This window comes from Conger conger, chromosome 6, assembly GCF_963514075.1.
Source record: "Conger conger chromosome 6, fConCon1.1, whole genome shotgun sequence".
In the NCBI taxonomy this organism is placed as follows: Eukaryota; Metazoa; Chordata; class Actinopteri; order Anguilliformes; family Congridae; genus Conger; species Conger conger.
The window spans coordinates 58,979,770-59,002,803 of NC_083765.1; the positions used below are offsets into that span (position 1 = coordinate 58,979,770).

The 23,034-nt window shown below is 41.8% G+C and overlaps 1 protein-coding gene across 4 annotated transcripts in view; it reads right to left on the minus strand.

Moving 5' to 3' along the window:
- large2 (LARGE xylosyl- and glucuronyltransferase 2) overlaps nucleotides 1-23,034 on the minus strand; it is a 178,778-nt gene that overhangs the window by 72,080 nt on the left and 83,664 nt on the right. For all 4 annotated transcript variants that reach the window (XM_061245633.1, XM_061245634.1, XM_061245632.1 and 1 more), the window contains one exon: nucleotides 10,817-10,872. The gene's annotated coding sequence lies outside the window, so the exon portion shown is untranslated. The remainder of the gene's footprint in view (nucleotides 1-10,816; nucleotides 10,873-23,034) is intronic.

Here is a 23,034-nt window from a genome sequence, read left to right on the forward strand (position 1 = left end):
TTCCAGTAGTTTGCTTGGCTCTAATCTGCCTGCATCAGCTGTGCCAGTCATACAGTCCTATGGTACAGTTGTGGCAGTGGCTTAGCTGCTGGACTGCAGTCTGAAAGGAGCAGTTGGCTGAATGGGTTTCAAAAGATGTTCTCTTGTGCACTGTAATCCCCCCCCCCCCCCCCCCCACCCCCCACCCCCAAAAAGTCACATTATAACTGTTGTATTGTGCTACTCCAAGACATTTTCTGTGTTAACACTGCAATCCTGAAATGAATTTCTGAAGCACTACAACTGATATTTTGTAAACGCAGAAACTTTCCCACCATCCAGACGACACACTGGGCTGCACACACCATCATTGTGATCTATTGTTTATTAATGAAAGCATTTCGTCTTTCATTACAAAACCAACTCGCAAATACTGTATAGGTATCCTCCAATGATTTGTGCTGTTGTCTGTATCCAAAGATTAGCCACTGCAGTTTGCAGGCCAAAATAAATATAAAAGAACAATTTAAAAATGAAAAAGAACAAGCCCTCAGTCGTCAGCAATACTGTCCCTGTTGTACAGATAAGATGAGAACAGAAGCCGAAGACAGTTTGCCAATATGTACTTTCATTCTATTTAAGAACTTTTTTTCCCAACAACGTAAGTATTGGCGAACTGTCACTATAATATGGAAAAATAATACCGCTAAATGTCATCCTCTGCAATACGGTTGAACTTGCTGGAATAAAAATGGCTTTGGCTGAAACAGAACTTTCTTCAGCTTTCAGACGGGAGATTTGTTTTCCTGGCAGATTTCCCCACCGTTACTGAAGCAGGGAGAGGAGAAAGTCTGTGTTTACCTTTCTGTACGGTTTCTGAGATTAAGGCAATACCGGAAACAATTACTGGGGTTAAATAAAACACCTAATTGATTGCATTTAAAAAGTACATTTAAATGGGATTAAAGAGAGGGACAACGGGTCACTTTGCACACAACTATTTTACTTTAATTACAGGTCTGTAACGAATCAATTTTGCCTTTTCTGTTTCTCTATCAAAGTCCCCGAGAGGTTCAGATAAAGGAATGCAATCATGGCCTCGAACAACAGGACAAATTAATGCGCAGGGATTTTACTCAAAGCATTCCCGGTTCCCAGGTGCTAAAAAAATCCATCAGCCACAAATTTGAACATTTAAATAAATCTGGGGCGTAATTAACAGCATTAGATGCACAAAGCTATAACATGATTGCAGAACGAAAGATGTGAACTAATACTTCCACATTCTGCTTTGAAGTCCAGGCGCACCAGTAAATATTCTTTGAAGTGGAAATAAGTCATACACAAAGCACAATTATATGAAAACATTCAATCACTTTAAGTACATAGGGTGTACAATGTACCAGTGTAGTATGCTCTCAGCAAATAATGAGCCCTAAATTGCATTCCAATCAATCAAGTATAAGACAAACACTATGTTTGCAGTCAATGTCTCTGGGCTAAAGCTTACATATATGTTATTTGTGATGATATGTACCTGGACAACCAGATTTTAAAGATCTTAAAACACATATCACCATTCCCTAAAGCTCTTATGGATATGATTTCCAAAAAGATTTTTTTGAAGTGCTTGATCTCAAAGTCTCACCATTTGCTGGTTCCATTAACATAACACACCCCAGTGGAGTTAGGGAATTCTCATGTATATATTCCCACTGTTTTACACTTCAATGACATCCAGGTTTATTTTTTGTCGTAAATACCAGCATATTAATAATACATGATATATAAATAATACATTCACTGTGCTCATTTTGTCACAAGATACTTCAGAAAGATGTGAAGGGTAATGATGAATGCCCTATATCTTCTGCCTGTTTCACCCCGTTCACATCTCTTTAACTTAAGCAGTAAGCAGTATCTGATACAGTCTGCAGGACAGCTAAATCTCAACTACAGACTGTATAAAAAATATGGACAAAGTGCCTGTTACGTCATCCACTGACTATCCATGGGCTAGGGAAAAGCATTTTGAAGCTGCAGAACTCAAGTTTACCGGCGCCGCCATTTTGTACAATTTGGTGTGTGGCTCCTCCGCAAAGCGTGTGAGACTGACATAATCTGTCCCTGATTTGTTCAAATGCCTGTTATTAGTATTGCTGTATTGTCCTAACAAGACAAAAACTTGGAAAATCATCACGGGGAGACATTAGCTGAAGAAAAAACTGTTTGTGACTAAATGTTCTTGTGGGAAAAAATGTTTGACTATGTATTTTGACCGCAATTTTACCATTGGCTTTAGATTGAAAACGGGTCCAAACGACCTACACTGGAGCCAATCGCAGTGGCACTAGTGAGCACGGTCTCTCAACATTAGGAAATTAGCTCCAAAAAATCCAGTTTTAACTGCTTGCTCTCAAACACATATAGAATCCCCACCTCTGTGCCTGGGGGTTGGTCCGCCATGATACTCTCGGTACTGTTATCCTATCCCACTCTCTCTGCTTTCTCCCCGGTTGAATAACGTGTAAATATACATAAGGAGGGAGGACTTCCCACTTTACTTAAAATAAAAAAATAAAAAATTGGTATGTTTGCTCTATCACATCTGTCATATTTTTTCAACATTTCCCCTCACTCTCTTGTTGAGTTCCATCGATGCCATGAACCATGTAACGTAGTAAAATGACTTCTCAGAAAACCAACAAACCTGAACAGTCAGTCATCTGGTAACTGGGTCAGAACACTCCCATCCATCACTTTCCACTGGGCTGTTGCTCGGTGCATTAAAATGAAATTTGCATTTGATGAACAACTCAAGCAGGCAATCTATGTCTCCTTAACTACAAGATGCTGGATGTGTGTTCATCAGAGCTTATCCTGAATTTTGAAAGATTATAATACATATTTACTAACAGTAACACTCAATGACATGTATATTTCTCATTTATATGTTTGTATTTATATTTATTTTTTCAGAGCAACACAGTGCAGAGAGCAAAACGTTTGTTAAAAAAGTAAAAAAAGTAAATAAATAAAAAGTTCAAAGACGTTATTAAAGAACACATTTCTGATGACATAAATGCATTTAGAGTACAAAACATGTTTCTGGGTATTTTGAACTCAATCATAACAGTGCAGAAATACTGTATCTCATTTCAAACAGGTCCCACTTCCCTCTCCTAAAATGAGGGCTTGTCACCTCTCTCACTAAATGTAATTAATGGTAAACTGTTGGGCAATAAATTAGTATGCATATCATTTATTTGTTTCTTGCACAACCATTCCTAAAACCTGGCCTACTTGCTTTCAAAATGTAACACTGTAAGTCAACCAGAAGTTGAGAAATAGATTTGAATGCTCATTCAGGTTCTATTCCTTCTTTCTTTGGACGCAAAAACTTAAGGGCAATGGACGAGCTTTCACTAATGTGTGTGCAGAATTAGCACAGTAAGAACCACAAAGGTACTTACTCAATAACTCAATAAAATCTAAACTTTTGTGATATGGTTGTGTTGTCTGGACTTGGAATTGAATTAAACAAAAGGAACGGTGCATAAAACAAAGTGGAACATTAGTGGGACATTCAGCCAACCAAGCCATGTATTTTATAATTGGTTTGTTTTTTCCATTGGCTAACAAACAGACTTAACAAAAACAAGGACATTACGAACAGAAATGCAGTCTTTCAGCGATCATTTGTAACGCTCTCTCTTCTCCTGCCTGTTAGAAATCATACCATTATCCGTGTCTCGATAAAGAAATTAGAGCTGCAGTCTGTGACCAGTCTGAGACTGTTTGAAGGAAAAAATAGTCAAGAAAGCAATCCATTCCCTGTCCTTCTCATTAATGTTCTTAGCACAATGTGTTCGCTTCTGTCTGAGTCTTCTCTGACCTCAATACATCAGACTAAAATCACAGGCAAGGCAAGGGGAAACACAATTTGCCTTGGAAATTGATTACAGCTGATTCATTAAGGGTCTCATTCATGTGGATACAATGGGTGTGTGAAGTATGTATGATCATACGCGATTGTAGATGTGCTTACAAACATTTCCACAAACATTTTAGCAATCATCGTTATTTCTTATCTGAATTTGTTGTTTGGTACGATCAAAATCATTTTGAAACATGGCATCTTTGGTATGGAGGTTGCTACCCTTATAGAATAGTTCATTATTTGTGCAAATTCAAATTAAATAGTTACAGACCTCATATGAAGCAATGTTGTAAAGGTATAATTAAAATATGAATATTAAATAGGCTATTGCTTCAACAGCAACTAAAATAACTTTAGTTTTGTTTTATAAACATTTTTTTAAAACACATTTTTATTATTATTTCAGTTACGATAATGTTTATTCACACTTAGTTTTCATCTTAGTTCATAATAATCACATTCTTGGAATTACATGAAATACGTTTTGTTTATCGGAAATAGTGATTGATGATTGATGAGGATATATAAAGACACACAAGTGTGCAGCCAAACCCAACACGTACTGTAGCAGTGGCATCTTTGCTGCCTTAGGACTGCATGACTAATCATGCCTCGGGGAGAAAGCGTGTCCTTAGGGACCGTGCAGATACATTACACACTGAGGAGAGTGATGAATTGCTGATGTTTGCACACGTCCCTGAAATGGGCATGCCGTTTATAGGACTGCCGGGGTTCTTCCTTATGCTAATCAACAAGAACAGGCATGCACATCCAATTTACAAACAATTAGCATTCATCTTCTCATACACCTGGGATCCACACAAAAACACAGGTCTGCGTGTGTTTTGAGAATCTCACATTGAAATGAATGTCGGAATTTAAAAAGTTTGTGAACGAGGCCCCATCTTTTCAGGGCAACAGGAAGAATCAGATGAATGTTAGTGTTGTGATTACGGCTCTACTTGTGAACCATTCATAGACTGTATGTGGATGAAACCCAAGAATCAACAGGCATTTGCAAATATCTAAGGTTTATGGTTCCATTTTATCCATGTTCTGGATTAATGAAGTCTTATACAAACATGTATAAGAACAACCCAACCATCATCTTAACTATAAAATGCTGGCTTTGTGTTCATTAGAGCTTATCCTGAATTTTGATTATATTTATTATAATATATAAAGATAAATAGTAATTTTAAAATGTCTTAACAGTAACACTCAATGACATGTATTTCTCAACAAAGAGAACTCGATTTCACTCAATTTCTCATTCTCATATTTCTCATTCTCAAACCAACCATCATGCTGTCCAAGTACTAAACAAATGAAACACCCTCAACACCACATTATACATACGCAACACAGTAAAATATCCTGCATTACATCTACTCTAAGAGTACAGATGATACAATGAGCAAATGGAGACCATATGAAATGATATAAGACTGCACATTTTACTGTGAACATGTTGTCGAGGACCCGGCCCTAGGCCCCCCTGATGCGAGATTGACGGGGGATGGGTTAGGAAGGAATGCATTGTTAACCCCTCGCACACGCCATCGAGGTGGTAGTAAGAACGCCCGTAAGAAGAAAAATATGTGGTTCAGAGAATGAGCAGCCATACTTGTCAGTAGAGGAGTCTGAAGTCGGGGGACTTAGATTTAGGGTTTTAAGGAGCAAGGTTAAAGTTCTGACTGAGAATACCCCAACCCTACAGGGGAGGGGCACAATGCCTGGCTAAAACAAATAAATAAATAAATAAATAAGGAAAACGGAAGGGATGTCAATACCGAAAGAAGATTAAGAGGCTTTAAGGGCCTTCCTGATTATAGCACAAATAATTTATCGGATAGATTCAAAGGACTGACTGTAGAAGGAGTTGGGGGATGATTTACACTCAGCCATTGGCTGGATGTCCTTTGTAGATCCCTTAAGGCGCCGTGGAGAGGGGCACCTGAAGAGTGTGTTGAGATGTTGGAGGGCACTAACTTCTGGCTTGTATGAAGTCAAAGTTTGGAGAGAGTCCAAGGAGAGATTATGACAGGGAGACAAATACCAGTGATGAATAGGTTCATTAAAAAAAATTACATAAGAGCTAGTGTTTTTCCACTCGTATATTAAGATGGTGGAAATTCCCAAACTGGAGGGGCACATGACATAAAATATTGGGGAAATTTCTTTTGAGGTATGAGAAAATGACAATTGGAAAAACAGAAATAATTAATATGATCATTAAAAAACAAGTTACATAAGAGATAAATGTCTTCCCGCTTGAAATATTGGGGACATTTCTTATCAAAAAAGGTACACTTTTGTATGCAAAAAAGATATATAAGGAATAAGCTTTTAGACCTTAGAGTGGGATCTTAGAATTTTGCTTCAGAAGATATCTACGAGCTGTTGAAGAGAGAGCAACGCAGGACAGCTGTAGTCAAGCTGGAGTGGCGGGCAGAGGGAGCTGGATATGGAGAACAGAGTGATGTACGCGGTGCGGACTTAGCCCAAGAGTTGTGGCAGCGGGACTGATGTCGAAGAGGTGTTCATGCGCATCCCTCATCATACAGAAAAGCTGGTGAAAGAGTTAAAGGGCTTTTACGACATGCTTGGAGCCGTGAACAGCACCTGGAGGCCAACAGACGGGACGCGGGGTTCCTCCACGCTACCTTCCTGCTGGACCCACGCAAGAACCTGAAGCCTCCCCCCCTAACCTCAGTGTCAGTGAGGAGAGGCATATGCTGCGGCTGCACTGCAAAACCCCCGACGTGTTCGAAGACATACCAGTGCACATCCCATACAACAGGCAGGAGAAATACGAAGTGCAAAGTCACATCTTTCGAAAGTCTGGGTCCTGATCCTGCCCCAGATTCCCAAACCAATGCAGCTGTTCAAAGAGCTCATCAACAGCAAGGAGGAGGGATCAAATCCCACAGAAAACGAGCTGGCTATATTTAAGGCATGGGTGGTAATTATAATCTATATTACTTGTAGAAGTAGGAAAAGTAATACATAGAAGTAATACATTATAAGTTTCCTTTTATTTTTATGTTTTTTATTTCTCATTAAGATACTATATACAATATAAATAAGTAGTAGACTTTAGGGGTGTTCGTACCCATTGTATTAATGGAAGTTCGGTAGCTTTTATCTCCGTGAAGGGGGAGCCATAAGATAAGGTAAAGGCCAAAGAGGATGATGGATATTTGAGGGGTGTACCTTGAGTTTTAAACATCATGGTGGAAAGGTAATTTAGAAAGAGCTAGAGGGGTATATGTAACTTGCATGTGATTAGCAAACTGCAAAAGATGATATGTACACTGTAATCTGTATAACTCTATTCTTTTGATTGATTATAATAAAGTATATCTTACTATAATCATATGTGATAAAGAGTCTTTAGAGGAATACATTGAATACAGGACATCGATTACCAGATTTGCATCACACCCTTCACTTCGAGACTGGGCTGGAAGTTCAGTAGAACTTACCAGGGCTCCAGGACGCTCGGAGTACTTGAGTTCGTCCCCGAGACACCTCAGGGTGAGGTACTGCTCGTGGGAACGTGAGGTCTGAGCTCGGCAAGGGGTCCGTGGCTCACGACAATGTACATTGTCACACACACATGTATGTATGTACAAATATTAGATAACTGCAGTGGGAGGAACTGCAATGGAATAAACCCTGAAATTTGACTTCCAGCAACTTTGCATGAGTACAATGCAGTGGCATATGTTTAAACTGTAATGATGAGGTTAATATGGGGCTGTGAAAATTGGCAGGGTTTTGAAACTTTATGGAAACACAGAGGATCCAACTCCAGTAATTCTACTGGAGAGAATTATATCCTGTCAGATCCCTGCCATGCCTTAGGGCTGAGTGTACTAGAATCCATGTACTAGATCCATACACTAGATGTATGGTCTTCTTCAGTGCAATTTAGAAAAACAGCTTCTTTCAATAAAACTTTGCCAACCTTGAGAGGGAATGCATGGTGCACAAACAACATCAGAACATATGAGCCTTGCCTTGTGTGGCTTGTAGCTCCAAAATTTTGATGCGATTCAAACATTTTTTGATTTATTCTTTATTTTACCCGGAACGTCACTTTCATGCTGTTTCATTGATTTGAACCAAAGTTTTGGATTCAGCCAAAGTCACAGGATTCTTTTTTTGCAGCATGTTCCAAGAGCAGGGTGCATTTTGAGTAAAAGCTATCATAACTTCATAAATCCATGCTCAGTACAGCTGTAATAATTTATGAAATGTCGCCGAAGCATAACACAAGTTTTTTAATTATACATTTTTTCCCCTCCCAACAGTAATAATAGAATTATCAGTAGTGGTACACTACTTATTCATGCAAAAAATCACAGCTTGAAAGAAAAACATAAATACGATGCGCTTTCAACAAGAAGAAAATATGCATGTAATTATCTCACCACTGACATTGAAGAATATCAAATTGAATGGAATAAATAATACCCAAGAGTTTACCGTCTGCCTTTAAATAATTGAAATTGCATTATAACAACACTGGTTCTAAAACAGTCAAGGGGAAATCATAGTTTATATCAGGTACTGGGAGGAGCTCCAAGCTTTTGTTCAAGTTCATGAACACACATACACACACACGCGCACACACACACATACACACACGCGCACACACACGGACATACACACACACACGCACACACACACACACACACACGCACACACACGGACATACACACACACGCGCACACACACACACACACACGGACATACACACACGCACACACACACGCACACACGGACATACACACACACGGACATACACACACACGCGCGCACACACACACACACACACACAGACATACACACACGCGCGCACACACACACACACGCACACACACACACACACACACACAAACGCACAAACACACACTACCGCTTATCTACCACACTCGCCACCTCCATCAGAGAACAGCTCTTGTTTGGATTCCAGCCCATCTTGAAATCCTACAGGAATACAAACTACACACCAGGCAGTCTTTTGTCACCAGTATACTTTACCTTGCCTCGTCTCCTCCTGCTGCCATCTCCATAGCGATAAAACTGGACAGAACACAAACCACAACTAAAAAAACCGAGAACTACGTTATGTATCACCACTTTTGTTGAGTTTCAAGGACACATGCACACCCACGCACACACATTTGCTTTCACCTGCACACACCCACACACATGTATCCCTGCACCAACACACATGCACATATATACACGCAACCAATAGTGCGCATGCATGCACACACACACACACACAATCTCCAGTTTGTCCTATACAATAACTGTCAGGTAAAAGACTCTACTCGGTCAAAGGATTGCGTCCTTTAATTAAACAAGAAAAAAATTTACATAAATATGTATAAATATGTATGAATAAGCAGCTGTGTGGAGACTTGGTAAGAGGTTGACACAATCAGTATGTAAGATTGTCAAATCCGCCCACTTCTGTGAACTGCGAAGAGTTTATCAAAATATAGGCATTGTGACTCATCTGCAATGCTAATGAACATCACCTTTCCGGAAGCATATTGCAGAGCAGCATCAGCTGCTAAAATGTTGCTCTTTTTTTACCGCTTTCACCTTTCGAAACAGTAAACTTGAACTTGAACTGGAGTTTTTAAAAACAATGGGAGTGGGTTCATATGTCGTCAAAGGAGTTTGTTTTCATAACTTCAGCAGATTTGAAAAGATGGAAGTTATTCATATGGCTAAGCAGATACCCCTCTAATGGGGAATGGAATGCAGTAACAATCCTCCCCTCCAATAAAATGAGAAAGCAGAACTAAACATTGGCCTAAAACTATGCAGAGTTTTAAATGAAATCCTTCAGACAATTTAATCCATGTTTTCAGGAGACAGAGCACTCATTCGGTGACAGCGAAATGACAAGTTGATAGGGTAAAAAGGATAAACTGAATATGAAATACAGAATGCCTGGAGAGCATTTCAAACCCTTTTTTTTTTAAAGACATGAAAGGTATCTGAAGGTCTTTCCTTAACTGAAGCTGGGTGGGGTAGGAGTCCATCAGGAGATAGGTTTAATCATAAAGGGTAAACGAGATCAGTCCTTCACAGATGGAGTCCCGGAAAATGAGGCACCGAGAGATTAAATGAGAACTGATGCCTCTCATGACTCGCTATGACACAAAATCACACCGCTACACATTCAGCTAGTGTGGTATGATGGGATGAAACAGCCCCAAGGCTCTCAATCCTGATATCTCTTCATGAATCTAGCCATAATGGCCATCCTACACAGTGTGATTTGGTCCTAATCTCTATTTTTTTAAAGGCTGCAATGAAACCTGGCAGCCATAGTTTAGAACTGGAACGCCTTGGGTCTGTCAAAACACGAGGGTTAGGGACGTCCCAATAACCGCTTTAGTTTCTGAACAATCTACCACATCCAAATTAATTTAAGATATAGTTACTGTCTTCCCCGTGCTCAGAAAGACTGGCAAGTAAATCCATATCCTGTGTGTGTGCATGCGTATGTGTAAGTGTCGCAATGACACAGCATGTCTGTGCATGTGTAAGAGATACAGACGGAGATGGATAGAAAGAGATGGAGAGAGTGAAAGAGAGAAAGAGACAGTAGAACAGGAAGTGTGAGAATGAATATTACATATGCAAAAAAACACGTTGAATTGGTTTTGTGATAACAGAAATGCAATACATCTGCAGTGAAAGCCTTGCTCGAGCCCTCATTTTGTTGAAGAGGCTTACACAGCAAAATAAAACTAATTAAATTCACAGCACAAAGGCTCCAAAATCAACGGTTTCTGCGTCTGTACATTTCACTCCGATCCCCATGCCTCTTTTGAGCACACAACTGGCGGCTTAAAAACTCACCTTTGTCCTTCTGCTCGATGTAACTAGGGGGCTGGGACAAGGAGGAAGGAACGAATCTGAAATAAAAGATAAGCCTTTGTCAATTCTGTTCACCAGCACAGCGATCATATCAAACTGACATTTAACGGACGGCGAAATGAAATTTTTGTTCTCAAACAGAAGCCTTTGCATATGACAGCAAAACTCAAACAAGCCCATGTCTCTTTTATAGACTGATAGCAACTCCGCTTTTCAGCTACTAAATCCTCCACAACTATAAATTTGATTTTACAGTTAAAAATAAAAAAGGCAGTGTTTGTTTACTCTATGATAGGTACTAAACACACTGAAGAACAAATGAAGAAGATTATATATATAATATATTTATATGCATTATATTTACAGTAGTGTCAGTATATTACAGTACATGTGCATGTACGACTTGATTCACCACCAGAATTGGCAAATGACTGTCAGCATATGTAATAGGAAAGCCAAATTTGTTTCCATAGCAAACTCAAAACAGTTCTTTCTTTCCTAAAAAGTCACTATTGAATAACTTTAAATGGCTATCTTCAGGAAAATTACATTGTTCTGTGCTGTTTTAATGAATATCAATGAAATGTCACCATTATTTATGTGGAAAAACAGGGTCAGCATTGGCTCAGGTGGTAAGAGCAGTCGTCTGGCAGTCAAAGAGTTGCCAGTTCGATCCAGCCCTGGGTGTGTCAAAGTGTCCCTGAGCAAGACACCTAACTCCCAAATGCTCCTGACAAGCTGTTTGTTGCCTTCCATGGCTGCCAATCGCTGTTGGTGTGAGTGTGTGTATGAATGGGTGAATGAGAAGCATCAATTGAACAGCCCGTTGGATAGAGGCGCTATATAAATGGCAACGATTTACCATTTACAAAAAAAAAATTACACAGATCATTGAATATTTTTTCCCCATAAACTGGTGACACCCCCAACCCTCCAGGCTATGGAGCATAGTTAGGGGCAGCCTGTAGCATAGTGGTTAAGGTACATGACTGGGACCCACAAGGTCGGTGGTTCGATCCGCACAGCCCTGCATTGCTCCAGGGGAGGATTATCTCCTGCTTAGTCTAATCAACTGTATGTCGCTCTAAGAGCCTCTGCCAAATTCCATTAATGTAATGTAACGTAATGTAATGTAATGTAATGCAATGTAATGTAATGAGAGAACTCAAATCGAATAACTGAAATCATAACAAAAACTCAACAGCAGCAGCCACATGCCAGGCATCTAATTTCTTCTGACGAGCATTCCAGCGATTTCATGTTTCCGTGTAAATAATTCGGAGAAAGCTACTCACCCAATGAGACCGACAGGGTCTCCTTTTTAACATCACCCGCAAACGCGGACATACTGAAGAAATCCAGGAATATAAGTGGGCCATAATCACATTGAAAATCATAACATCGCAGGGAAACTGTAAGAGGCAGCCAATCAAAAGCGCTGTGCGGTACGACTCAGAAAATTAACGAGGCGGGCATGGAGCCTTCCTAACGACCCGGAGGACACTTGGCGGGAATGGCAGGTACAGTATTAGCGGAGGGGGGCTCGGACCCAATCATTAACACAACAACAGAAGATAGGGCGGTAAACAGCCCGGGCCTGATTGCTAGTCATTCATACACACTTCCATCCCAGGAGCACTTTGCCACAGACAGTGAGCAGAATATTTAACCAGAGCCAAGAGAGGGAAAGGGCAGCACCCAGAACAGAGGAGCCAACTCTGACTGGAAATGCAATTAACTTCCCTGTGAATCAAAAGTTCTGAAGGCCAGGCATGGGTGCCGCATACACATCGAAGAAAGGTCTTGGGCATTTTTTCCCCGATAGCTCGTAGTAACTGTGCTCAGAAAACGGTAGGTAAATCGCAAGGTTTTGCAGAGAGATGTTCCCCACTGATACATTTCAGCTGAATGATGCACAGTACATTACCACAGACTTCTATTATCAGCTAGCCTTTATATTCAGTAGGGTGCACAAAATGACTTATTCATTCAAATCTTGATTTCGGGGTGGATGAATGTGGCAAGAGAACAGATCTGTCATAAACCATTACCAGTTCTGTAATCCAATAATGTATCAGGCTAAATTGTATTTTTTTTTTTCTTTTGGATACTGTAGAGTACTCAGCATGCTATGGAATTGAGGGAAACAGATAACCTTTGAAGTTTAAATTTGCATCACTGTATGTCTAAGAAAATCCTTATCGTCACACAGACATTTTTTTTCAACGAGATTAGTGTACTGTAAAATATTTTTTTAAACTTTTATTCCATGAATTCAAAAATAATTGAAAATGTGCATTTTTTTAAAGTTTGCCAATTAACTTTGTTGATTTCTGAACTTGCCAAACTTTGTTGAAGCTAAACATTCATTTAATTGGGAGCCCCTGTCAAGCTTGAATGCTGATTGGCTCTAGGCCATAGGCCTCTCCATATACACTCAGTAAGCACTTTATTAGGTATATATTCAACTTGTTTTTTAGACTTATTAAGTCTTCTGCTGCTGTAGCCTATCCACTTAGAGGTTTGACGCGCCGTGTGTTCAGAGATGCTCTTCTGCATACCGCTGTTGGAATTTGTGGTTATATCTGTTCCTGTCACCTACCTGTCAGCTTGGCCCTTTTCCTATGACCTCTCTAATTAACAAGATGTTTTTGCCTACAGAACTTCTGCCTCTCTGCAAACTCTTGAGACTGTTGTGCATGAAAATCCCAGGAGGTCAGCAGTTTCTGAGATATTCAAACCACCCTTTCTGCTATCATTCCACGGTCAAAGTCACTGAGATCACATTTGTCCCGATTCTCCTGGTTGATGTGAACATTATCTGACCCGTATCTAGATAATGTTACGTATTACACTGCTGCCACAAGATTGGCTGATTAGATAATTGCAGGAATTATCTAATAAGTAGGTGTTCCTAATAAAGCGCTAAGTAAATGTATACTGTACATTAATTGAACATTTGGTAATATCGGGCTGCTTGGTGGGTGGGTCCTGTTAAAGCACTGGTCTAGAGCATGGATGGATTGAATACAGACAGCAACAGTGCCAACTGTGGCCGGCCGCCCCTGAATGGTTGTGCAGAAATGTCTTCAGTATAGTGTTGCCCAGGGCAGGTAGTCTGAGATTTCAGGCAAAGGGATCTACATCGCATTGCACGCCAGTGACCCCCCTCCCCCCACCCCCTAGCTAGCCACCATCGGGCTGCCTGCCCAAGCCACACTGACTCAGTCAATGACTGCGTTTGCTTGACTGCTGGAGTGAAAACAAGCGGCATGGCTCGACATCTCATGTCAAAGGAGAGCGCTTGCTTGTCTTTGCTTTCCAAATTTGACAGACATTTCACTGTAGTTTTGGCACAGATGTACATCAACATGGCGGCACGGATGGTGCAGTGGGTAGCACTGCCGCCTCACAGCAAGGAGGTCCTGGGTTCGAATCCCCGTCGGCCGGGGCCTCTCTGTGTGGAGTTTGCATGTTCTCCCCGTGTCTGCGTGGGTTTCCTCCGGGTACTCCGGTTTCCTCCCACAGTCCAAAGACATGCAGTTTAGGCCGATTGGAGAGTCTAAATTGCCCGTAGGCATGAGTGTGTGAGTGAATGGTGCGTGTGCCCTGCGATGGACTGGCGACCCATCCAGGGTGTATTCCTGCCTTTCGCCCAATGTATGCTGGGATAGGCTCCAGCTCCCCTGCGACCCTGTTCAGGATAAGTGGGTTAAGATAATGGATGGATGGAAGTTATGTAGCTAGATACACATTCTTATTTTTGACCTGTACACCATCTTTTTAATGCAAATATTTAATCAGCCAATCATGTGGCAGGAACTAATGCATAAAAGCATGCAGACATGGTCAAGACATTCAGCTGTATTTCAGACCAAATGTCAGAATGGGGAAGAAATGTGATCTGAGTGACTTTGACCATGAGATGATTATTGGTGCAAGACAGGGTGGTTTGAGTATCTCAAAAACTGCTGATCTCCTGGGATTTTCACGCACACTAGTCTTGAGTTTGCAAAGAATAGTGCAAAAAAAGTCCAATAAATGCCTAATAAAGTGCTTAGTGAGTGTATTGACTAACCAGACAGTTTACTCCAATATTAATTACGTCCTTTTTATTAATGAAAAAACATTTGCAATATATGCAATTGATATGTGATGCCAGCCAGCTTACTACATTGGGTTAAAAGACTTAATATATCATAGGTATAAAAAAAAAAACTGCAAGATCCTGACAACAGGGTTTACCAGGTAGACATATAGCACACAAGCAATGAAGAAATAAGACACATTCGTAATGGTATTCTTACAATAGATAAATCCATCACAAGAAAGGACAGTGACACTGTTTACACCATTCCTAAAATAAATGTTCACATTTCTCTAACAAAATCAAACAATGCAGCTCCAGTATCTTCTATGTGCAAAGTCTCATATTTGAAAATTCCAGAATTGTTGTGAGGGCAGATTCAGTGAAGTAGGTTATTTATTAAAGAGATTGTGCCAGAAACAAAAGGTCTTACATAAGAACGTTGTCATATTTTGCATGCTTTATCAGGTGCTTTTGTTCACACTAGAGTTGGTCATACTGTCAAGCTGGTCATACGCTGGGTATGACCTGGTCAACCAGCATGGCTAAGCTGGTCATAAGCTGGTCTAGCTGGGTATGAGCTGGTAAACCAGCTAGTGTTGGTAGCTTGTCGAAACTGGTAGCTGTTCAACCAGCTACCATCTGTTTCAAAACCTAGCTTGAGCTTTTTTTTTCAGCAGGGACTGACCTGAAAAAATTGGTCTTACGCCGACAATTTACTCCTGTTCACACATGACGCCAACACAGAAAATTGCCAGAACATTTACAGGTTAAGATGTCTGAAAGGGGCTTAGGAAAAGACACCGATTGGGGTGAAATCGAGTTAAACAAAAAAAAAAAATGGAGAAGGCTACAATAACTGACTCAGATGCAGAAAACTTTATTAATCCCTGAGGGGCAATTATGAAGGCAGCATAATCAACCACAACATTAACAAACAAACAGTATGACAGACATCTGTGCAAAAAAAAAGAAGCGGAAATTCTGGTACATTATTCTTACTTTCTGAAAAACCAACTGTCATTAAATCACGTTTGCTTCAGAGATGCTTCTTAAACCGCAGTCGCCCAGAAAAAATCTAAAAGACAGCAGTGATGGTCACTGTTGGCCTAAATAATAACCCTGTCCCTTGGAGACTTGCTCTTATTTTTTTACAGGTTAAATCCAAAGGAATCAATTTACCTTACGCTTGCATGCGGTAAAGCAGAAAATGAGTAATGATTTCTAATTAACTGCCTGCATAACAGTATACAATACAGGGCAAGTTAATGTGTCCCTCGGGTTCATTTGGCAAGATGTATTTGATTTCTCACTTTCAACAAATCCTTTATTATGGTTGCTGGGGAGCTCACCCTAGCAGCACACAAGGTGTAGAGGCACACCCTGGGTGTTCTACCCTGGATCCCTCCATCATCCAGAACTACCGCCCGGTATCTCTTCTTCCTTTCCTTTCTAAAACTATAGAACGAGCTGCTTCTACTCAACTTTCTTCTTTCTTTTCTAACAACAACCTGCTAGACCCCCATCAGTCTGGCTTCAGATCGGGCCACTCGACAGAGACTGCGCTCCTCTCCGTCAGTGAGTCACTTCATGCCGCACGAGCAGCCTCCCTCTCCTCTATCCTCATTCTTCTAGATCTCTCTGCTGCCTTCGACACTGTGGATCACTCCATCCTCCTGTCTGCCCTGTCAGCAACGGGCATCTGTGGCACAGTCCTGGACTGGATTGAGTCCTACCTCTCTGGTCGCTCCTTCCAGGTTGCCTGGGCTGGTTCGGTATCGACACCTCGGCCCCTCGCCACAGGGGTTCCCCAGGGCTCAGTCCTTGGCCCGCTTCTTTTTTCTCTCTACACTCGCTCCCTTGGCCCTGTGATCACTGCACATGGGCTATCCTACCACTGCTATGCGGACGATACCCAACTCTTCGTCTCGTTCCCGCCGTCTGATACGCAGGTTTCAGCCCGTATCTCTGCTTGCCTGAGGGACATCCAGAGCTGGATGGACAACCACCATCTAAAGCTCAACCCAGGTAAAACTGAAATGATATTCATCCCTGCTAATACCTCTCCCCATCTGGATCTCTCCATTTCTCTCGGGGATACCACACTCACGCCGTCACCCAGTGCAAGGAACCTCGGCGTGGTGATGGACAGCAGACTGTCCCTTTCCGAGAACATTGCGGCGGTGACCCGGTCTTGCAGGTTCTTCCTCTACAACATACAGAGAATCCGCCCCTTTCTCACCCCCTACTCGACCCAGCTCCTGGTCCAAGCGATGGTTCTGTCCCGCCTGGACTACTGCAATTCCCTCTTGGCTGGCCTCCCAGCGTCCGCCATCAGACCCCTCCAACTCATCCAGAATGCAGCAGCTCGTCTGGTCTTCAACCTTCCCAAATACTCACACGTCACCCCCCTGCTTACTTCCCTCCACTGGCTGCCTGTCATGGCTCGCATCAAATTCAAAACATTGGTGCTAGCCTTCCAAGCAGTTAAAGGGTCTTCCCCAGCTTATCTGCAAAAAATCATCAGACCCTACACCCCTGCCAGACCTCTTCGTTCAGCCTCCACAGGCCGCTTGGCACCTCCCCCTCTCAGAACCTCCACCTCACGCTCACGACTACTGTCTGTTCTGGCTCCACGGTGGTGGAACGAACTCCCCGTTGAGGTCAGAACTATAGAATCTCTCCCCACCTTCAAGCGCAAGCTGAAGACGCACCTCTTCAAGCAGCACCTCTCCCCATCCCTCCCTACCTCCCTGTGAACCTTAATTGTTGTCTCTGTGACTTGCTTTGTGTATCGGTATTTTTAGTTGGCTAGGTAAGCAGTGTTTGGATAGTTAACTTTGGTCACTTTTGCTCTTGTTTGTTTGTTTGTTTGTTCAAAAAAAAAAAAAAAAAAAAAAAAAAAAAAAAATGGCCCTTGTCCTTATCTTTGTTGTACAGGTAGCAGTTGAAATTGTACTTACCTCTAGGGTCTTTCAGCAAACTTATCCCTGGTTATGGGTATGCACTTTGTTGTACGTCGCTCTGGATAAGAGCGTCTGCCAAATGCCAATAATGTAATGTAATGTAATGTAATGTGTTCGACCCAGTTCAACCCTGGGACATTTTGCAGCATACAAGTACATAACTGGGACCCAGAAGGTTGGTGGTTCAAACCCAAGTGTAGCCATGACAAGATCCACACAGCTGTTGGGCCCCACATTGCTCAACTCTAAACGACGGTTTGGATAAAAGGGTCAGCTAGATAACACATTTTTACTTTATTTATATTTATTTGATCCTGTCAATACTGAAAGATTGTCTGGCAGCCTCACAGGGTTGGCATTGCCCAGGGAGAGAGGGTTACAGTCGGCTGGGCTTTAATTTCATTACACAAGAGAGACTTCTGCGGTCAATCAGGCTTCTGCTGTCTGCCTGGGCCAACAGTGTATGAAGCGTGTCCCTCTCACAATGTAACTACTGTCAGCTCAACGCATCCCTGTTTGCTCCCTAGTGAACTGGCATAGGACATACCTGCAATACAATAGACACAAACTGGGCATTCCATCCACTGATAGGGGGATAAGAAATAGCATCCATAAATATTATCCAGTACCCATAACCGGCCCCCTCCATACACCAACCGAAAAGAAAATAAACATGTACCACTGGTAGTCTTTTTTTGAAAAATCTCTCTAGAGTAGTATACATAATAAGAGGTGTTCTTTCCCGCAACTTTATCTGTATATGCAGCTGTATTAAAGTCCCTAAACCCCATTAGGCCTTTGTTCTTCTCGAAGAGTGGTAGAGACAACAGCAATGCAGCTGTCAATCACAGAGGAGTTTAATCACTGTCTGGAGTGAGACGCATCCACAGAGAGTGACGAGCTGTCAGGCTGTCACGCTGACGTGCGCAGGCTCTCCTGTGTGTAACTCCGTTACTGTGCCTAGCTGGGATGAAGGAGAGAGTACAGAACGAGCACCGATATGGCTGCGTCCGAAATTGTATACTATCTTACTATTTAGGTCAAAATAGTATAAGTATGTCCGAAACCAAAGTTGCAGTGATTTAGAGCGTGCTAAAGTAACCTGGATGCCACACAACTTTTGGTGAAATATCAAAGTGTGCGAACACAAGATACTATGCTGGCACGGGTATCCCACAGTGCATTGCGCTAGGTCACGACTCAAGCAAACCAAAGTGGTGAAAGAGTTGAACAATTTCAAAGCAAATATTACCTTTAACTTTGCTTATCGGAGTTAAAATCAAAAAGAGCTTTAAATACTTTTTTCTATCTACATTCCACAAAGTCACACTGTGAACTTTACACACATGCACTGTGTTTCAAATGTCGGCATTCTATGACGAGGTAGTATGTCCGAAAATCCATCTTACTTTTTGCTCATATACTAAAACCGCCTTATTAACGCCAAATGATAGTATGCATGCATAGTGCGTAGTGTGTAATATTTCATTTCGGACACAGCCAAAGTCAACCAGGTATATTGTCCTTGTGTTCATTTCGTAATAAGGATACGTGCTGTATATCTGGCAAACCACAGAGAAATAAAAACGCCACAGTTCACATTGGGTTGATTTCAAAATATTTCAGGTTTGTATCCTGAGTGTCTGCCCAGACGTCTTGATTTTTTGACATTCATTTATTACTCGATTGGATCTGTAATTGAGCTTCATACACTTCGTTCCTCATTCATTTCACATTTCTCAAGATCAATCAAATTGAGACATTTCATAAACATCACTGCCCCGGCAAGGCCTACAGCTCATTTAACAGACACTGCCCCGCTACTGAGCTTGTCAACAGCACTGGTGACAGCAACTGGTGTCATAAACAGTTCAATTACTATGCCAGCCCTTGACAGAGGTGGAGGCATGATTTCTCATTGCTTGTTGCTTTATTTGTAATTGAGTCGTTGGAAACAGCTCTCAAGCATATGCTACTCTTTATTTAGGGTAGACAGGAATCGGAAGTGGCTTCTTCTCCTTTCTCAAGTAAAAAGGGAACATTTTGGGTTATTGGAAGAATTCCCTGCACGCTATCTGATTGGTAGTTTCAGCTTGATTTGATTCCTCTGTCATCACCATACATAAGAGTCCTCAGTTGATATACAGTACCTGGTGAAATAAATAAAGAATAAAGAGTCAAGAGGAGACCACAGTAACCGTCTGTATTCACGGATAAGGATACTGTGTCCATGCTCTCTCTCTCTCTCTCTCTCTCTCTCTCTCTCTCTCTATCTCTCTCTCTCTCATACACACACACACAATCATAATGAAAAAACAACAGAACTTGCAACCATATTTAGAGAGTGTGTCATGTAGCAATGCAATTATTAACCTCGTAAAAAATTCTGATGACATTACATTATAAACAAACACAGAGCCTGTACCTGACAGTTTGTTCTCTAACCATTTACAACACCATCTAAGTATTTTATTACTTATTTTAGTTAATGATCAAATGCCTGCACACCAGTCCTGCACTCACATGTACACATAGCTTTCAATGCCAGAATGGGAACAGAAGACATTGTGTGGATTAATACATATCCGCAAGCCCTGCAAGTCCAGAGCAAACATAAGAATGTTCCTTGCAAACATCTCACCAGCCAGGTGAAAATATAGTGTACAGTCCAAGTCCAAGAGTAAACCTATTCGTCCTGGTTGAGACAAATAAAGCAAACTGAGCTGAAGAAAGATCCACTGTGATGAGAGGGTATGTGACATTATACTGCTAACTCAAGAGTAGTAGAACTAGTAGAAGTAGATATTATAATTTCAAAGTATGTATCTGAAGCATACTAGCAGAATATCAATACTTACAGATGCAGAGATTGTAACTGTATTACCATGCCAAATGCAGAAGAGTATAGCCAGACTTGTGGAGCAAAAGCAAAATTATTTGTGTTTCCATCTTGCTTGTTAAGCATAAGTTAGATGCTTGGATTAAACACATGCATTTGTGGAATAGTCAGGGAGATTCAGTCATACACTTAGCATTCTCTTCAGTGCTGAGCCACTCAACATTATGAGCGTTACAGTAAGGTGGGGATTTGACAACCACCCATTTCTTTTCAGAGGAGGAAGAGGCTCGGGCAGAGATCAGAAAGTCTGTGGAATTTTGCCTTTGACACAATCCTCAGCCTCCAAAGAGGAGATCTAGGATGGCTTTGGGGCTTCAGGAGAGCCCCCGAGGCATGACATTAAAGCCAACGAGAGCTCTGCAAAGTAGCAGCTTGGAGGATCACAACTGCTGATACCTTCGACTGGATGCCGTGAGAGAGAGAGAGAGAGAGAGAGAGAGAGAGAGAGAGAGAGTACACAGTATCCGTATCCGTGTGGCACTGGAGAAGTAGCCAGAGGTGAAATAAGGCGAGACAGAAAAGGTACAATGGGTGGAATTTCACAGTCCATCAGGTTAAAAACTTGCCCCTTAATAGCGAGACAGAGATTGTGAAAGTATGCCTGTCCTGGCCCCGGCATTGCTTGCACACCACATTACCGTGCCAGTGATCGTCTTAATCAGTCTCAGATACAGATTGTATGGAGGGCTCGGGGAGTGCTGCTGATGATGGGTGGCTCATTAGCAGGGCGCAGTGCAGCGGGACTTCCTTATGATTGCAAATGTCTGAGAAGTTTCTGGAAGTATCCAGGAGAAATACCACTATCAATAAAATGCTTTTGTCGAGGAATAATTCAGTTCAAAATAATTCAGACCTACACAGGTGATCATGGAGAGAAGTACAAGCATTTGTAGCTCTCTGAAAGTGTTATGTTTTCACCCATTTTTATACCTAGACATACACAGACAAGAAGAAAAAACACGCTGGACTCCTGCCATATATTATTCTGCTGGAGCTTGGGGGGGGGGGGGGGGGGGGGCACTCTTCCAAACAGAAAGGAGTCCATGATAGCAATAAACCATTATTGTTTTGACAAGGAGAAAGGAGCCCTCTTGTTCACATCATTTTCCAAATTCCTCTACAGCCTTTTTGCACAGCTGGGGGTGGTTTTAAGTCTCCTCCTCTGGCCACACAGCCATCAATATGGATGGACCTGGTCTCCATGATCTGGCAGAAGCGACTGAAATTGAAATGACACACCCTTTGTTCTTGCACAGTGACATGCCGGTCAGATGTCACAATTTCTGCACTGGTTCTTATGAGATACAGTGCTCAAATTGCACTTTTACACGTGTTGCTTAGATTTGTTCTCTTCTAAAGAAATATACGTAGTCAGTCAACTGAATGGATAGAATGATGAATAGAGTGATAATTTGCAGTCTCCCACCGAGTTGTTCAAGAACGGGCGTTCGTTGAGGTGTTGGCAGACATCAAGTTATTTTCAGAGTCACTGGCAGGATAATGGAACTGTAATTCTGACAGAAAATGAAAGAACAGCATGCAGCTATTTGATAGGTATGTAGTGACACCACCCCGCTCCTTCAATACAGTATGTGCTGTACCTTTGCCATATAATGACCGGAATTTCAGTCAGACAGTGGAGCAGGTCTTCAAATGGAGGAAGACAGCAGGGCATTTGTCCTTCGGAGACACAATGAATCCGAAAATTAGTCACCCTTCCCAACCAGGCCGTGTTCACAGCGTGTGCGGGCTGTGAACGGAACGGGACAGAAGCCCACAGTGGGACAGGAGTGGTCGCCTCCCAGTGCCAAGCTGGTCAAAGGGAAGCCCTGAGTCAGAAATGACTGATTCTTGGAAACAGAGGATAACAGGTGGCTTCTGGAACCCTCCGCAGGAACCCAAGGGAATGCAGCAGATTGTGAACATAATCACCCAGCTGAGACGGAGAGTAATTACTATGCGCGCGCGTGTGTGCGGTGTGTGTGTGTGTGTATGTGTGTGTGTGTTGGTTGGGGGGCATGTGGGTATGTGGGTGTTTGGCATGTGGTTTTTGGGGAATGTGAGAGATGAGAGATGAGGGAGAAAGAGAAAGATTACTGTGGCTTGGCTCTGTAAGTGCAAGGCTGCTTGGGACTTAATTTTCCCTCCCTGACTAATTCCACAGGTCACTGTTTATTTTCAACTGCATATTCTGTCATTATTTTCCTTTTTTTCAGGAGCTGTTCGAGTAAGGTACAACCTTTCTCAG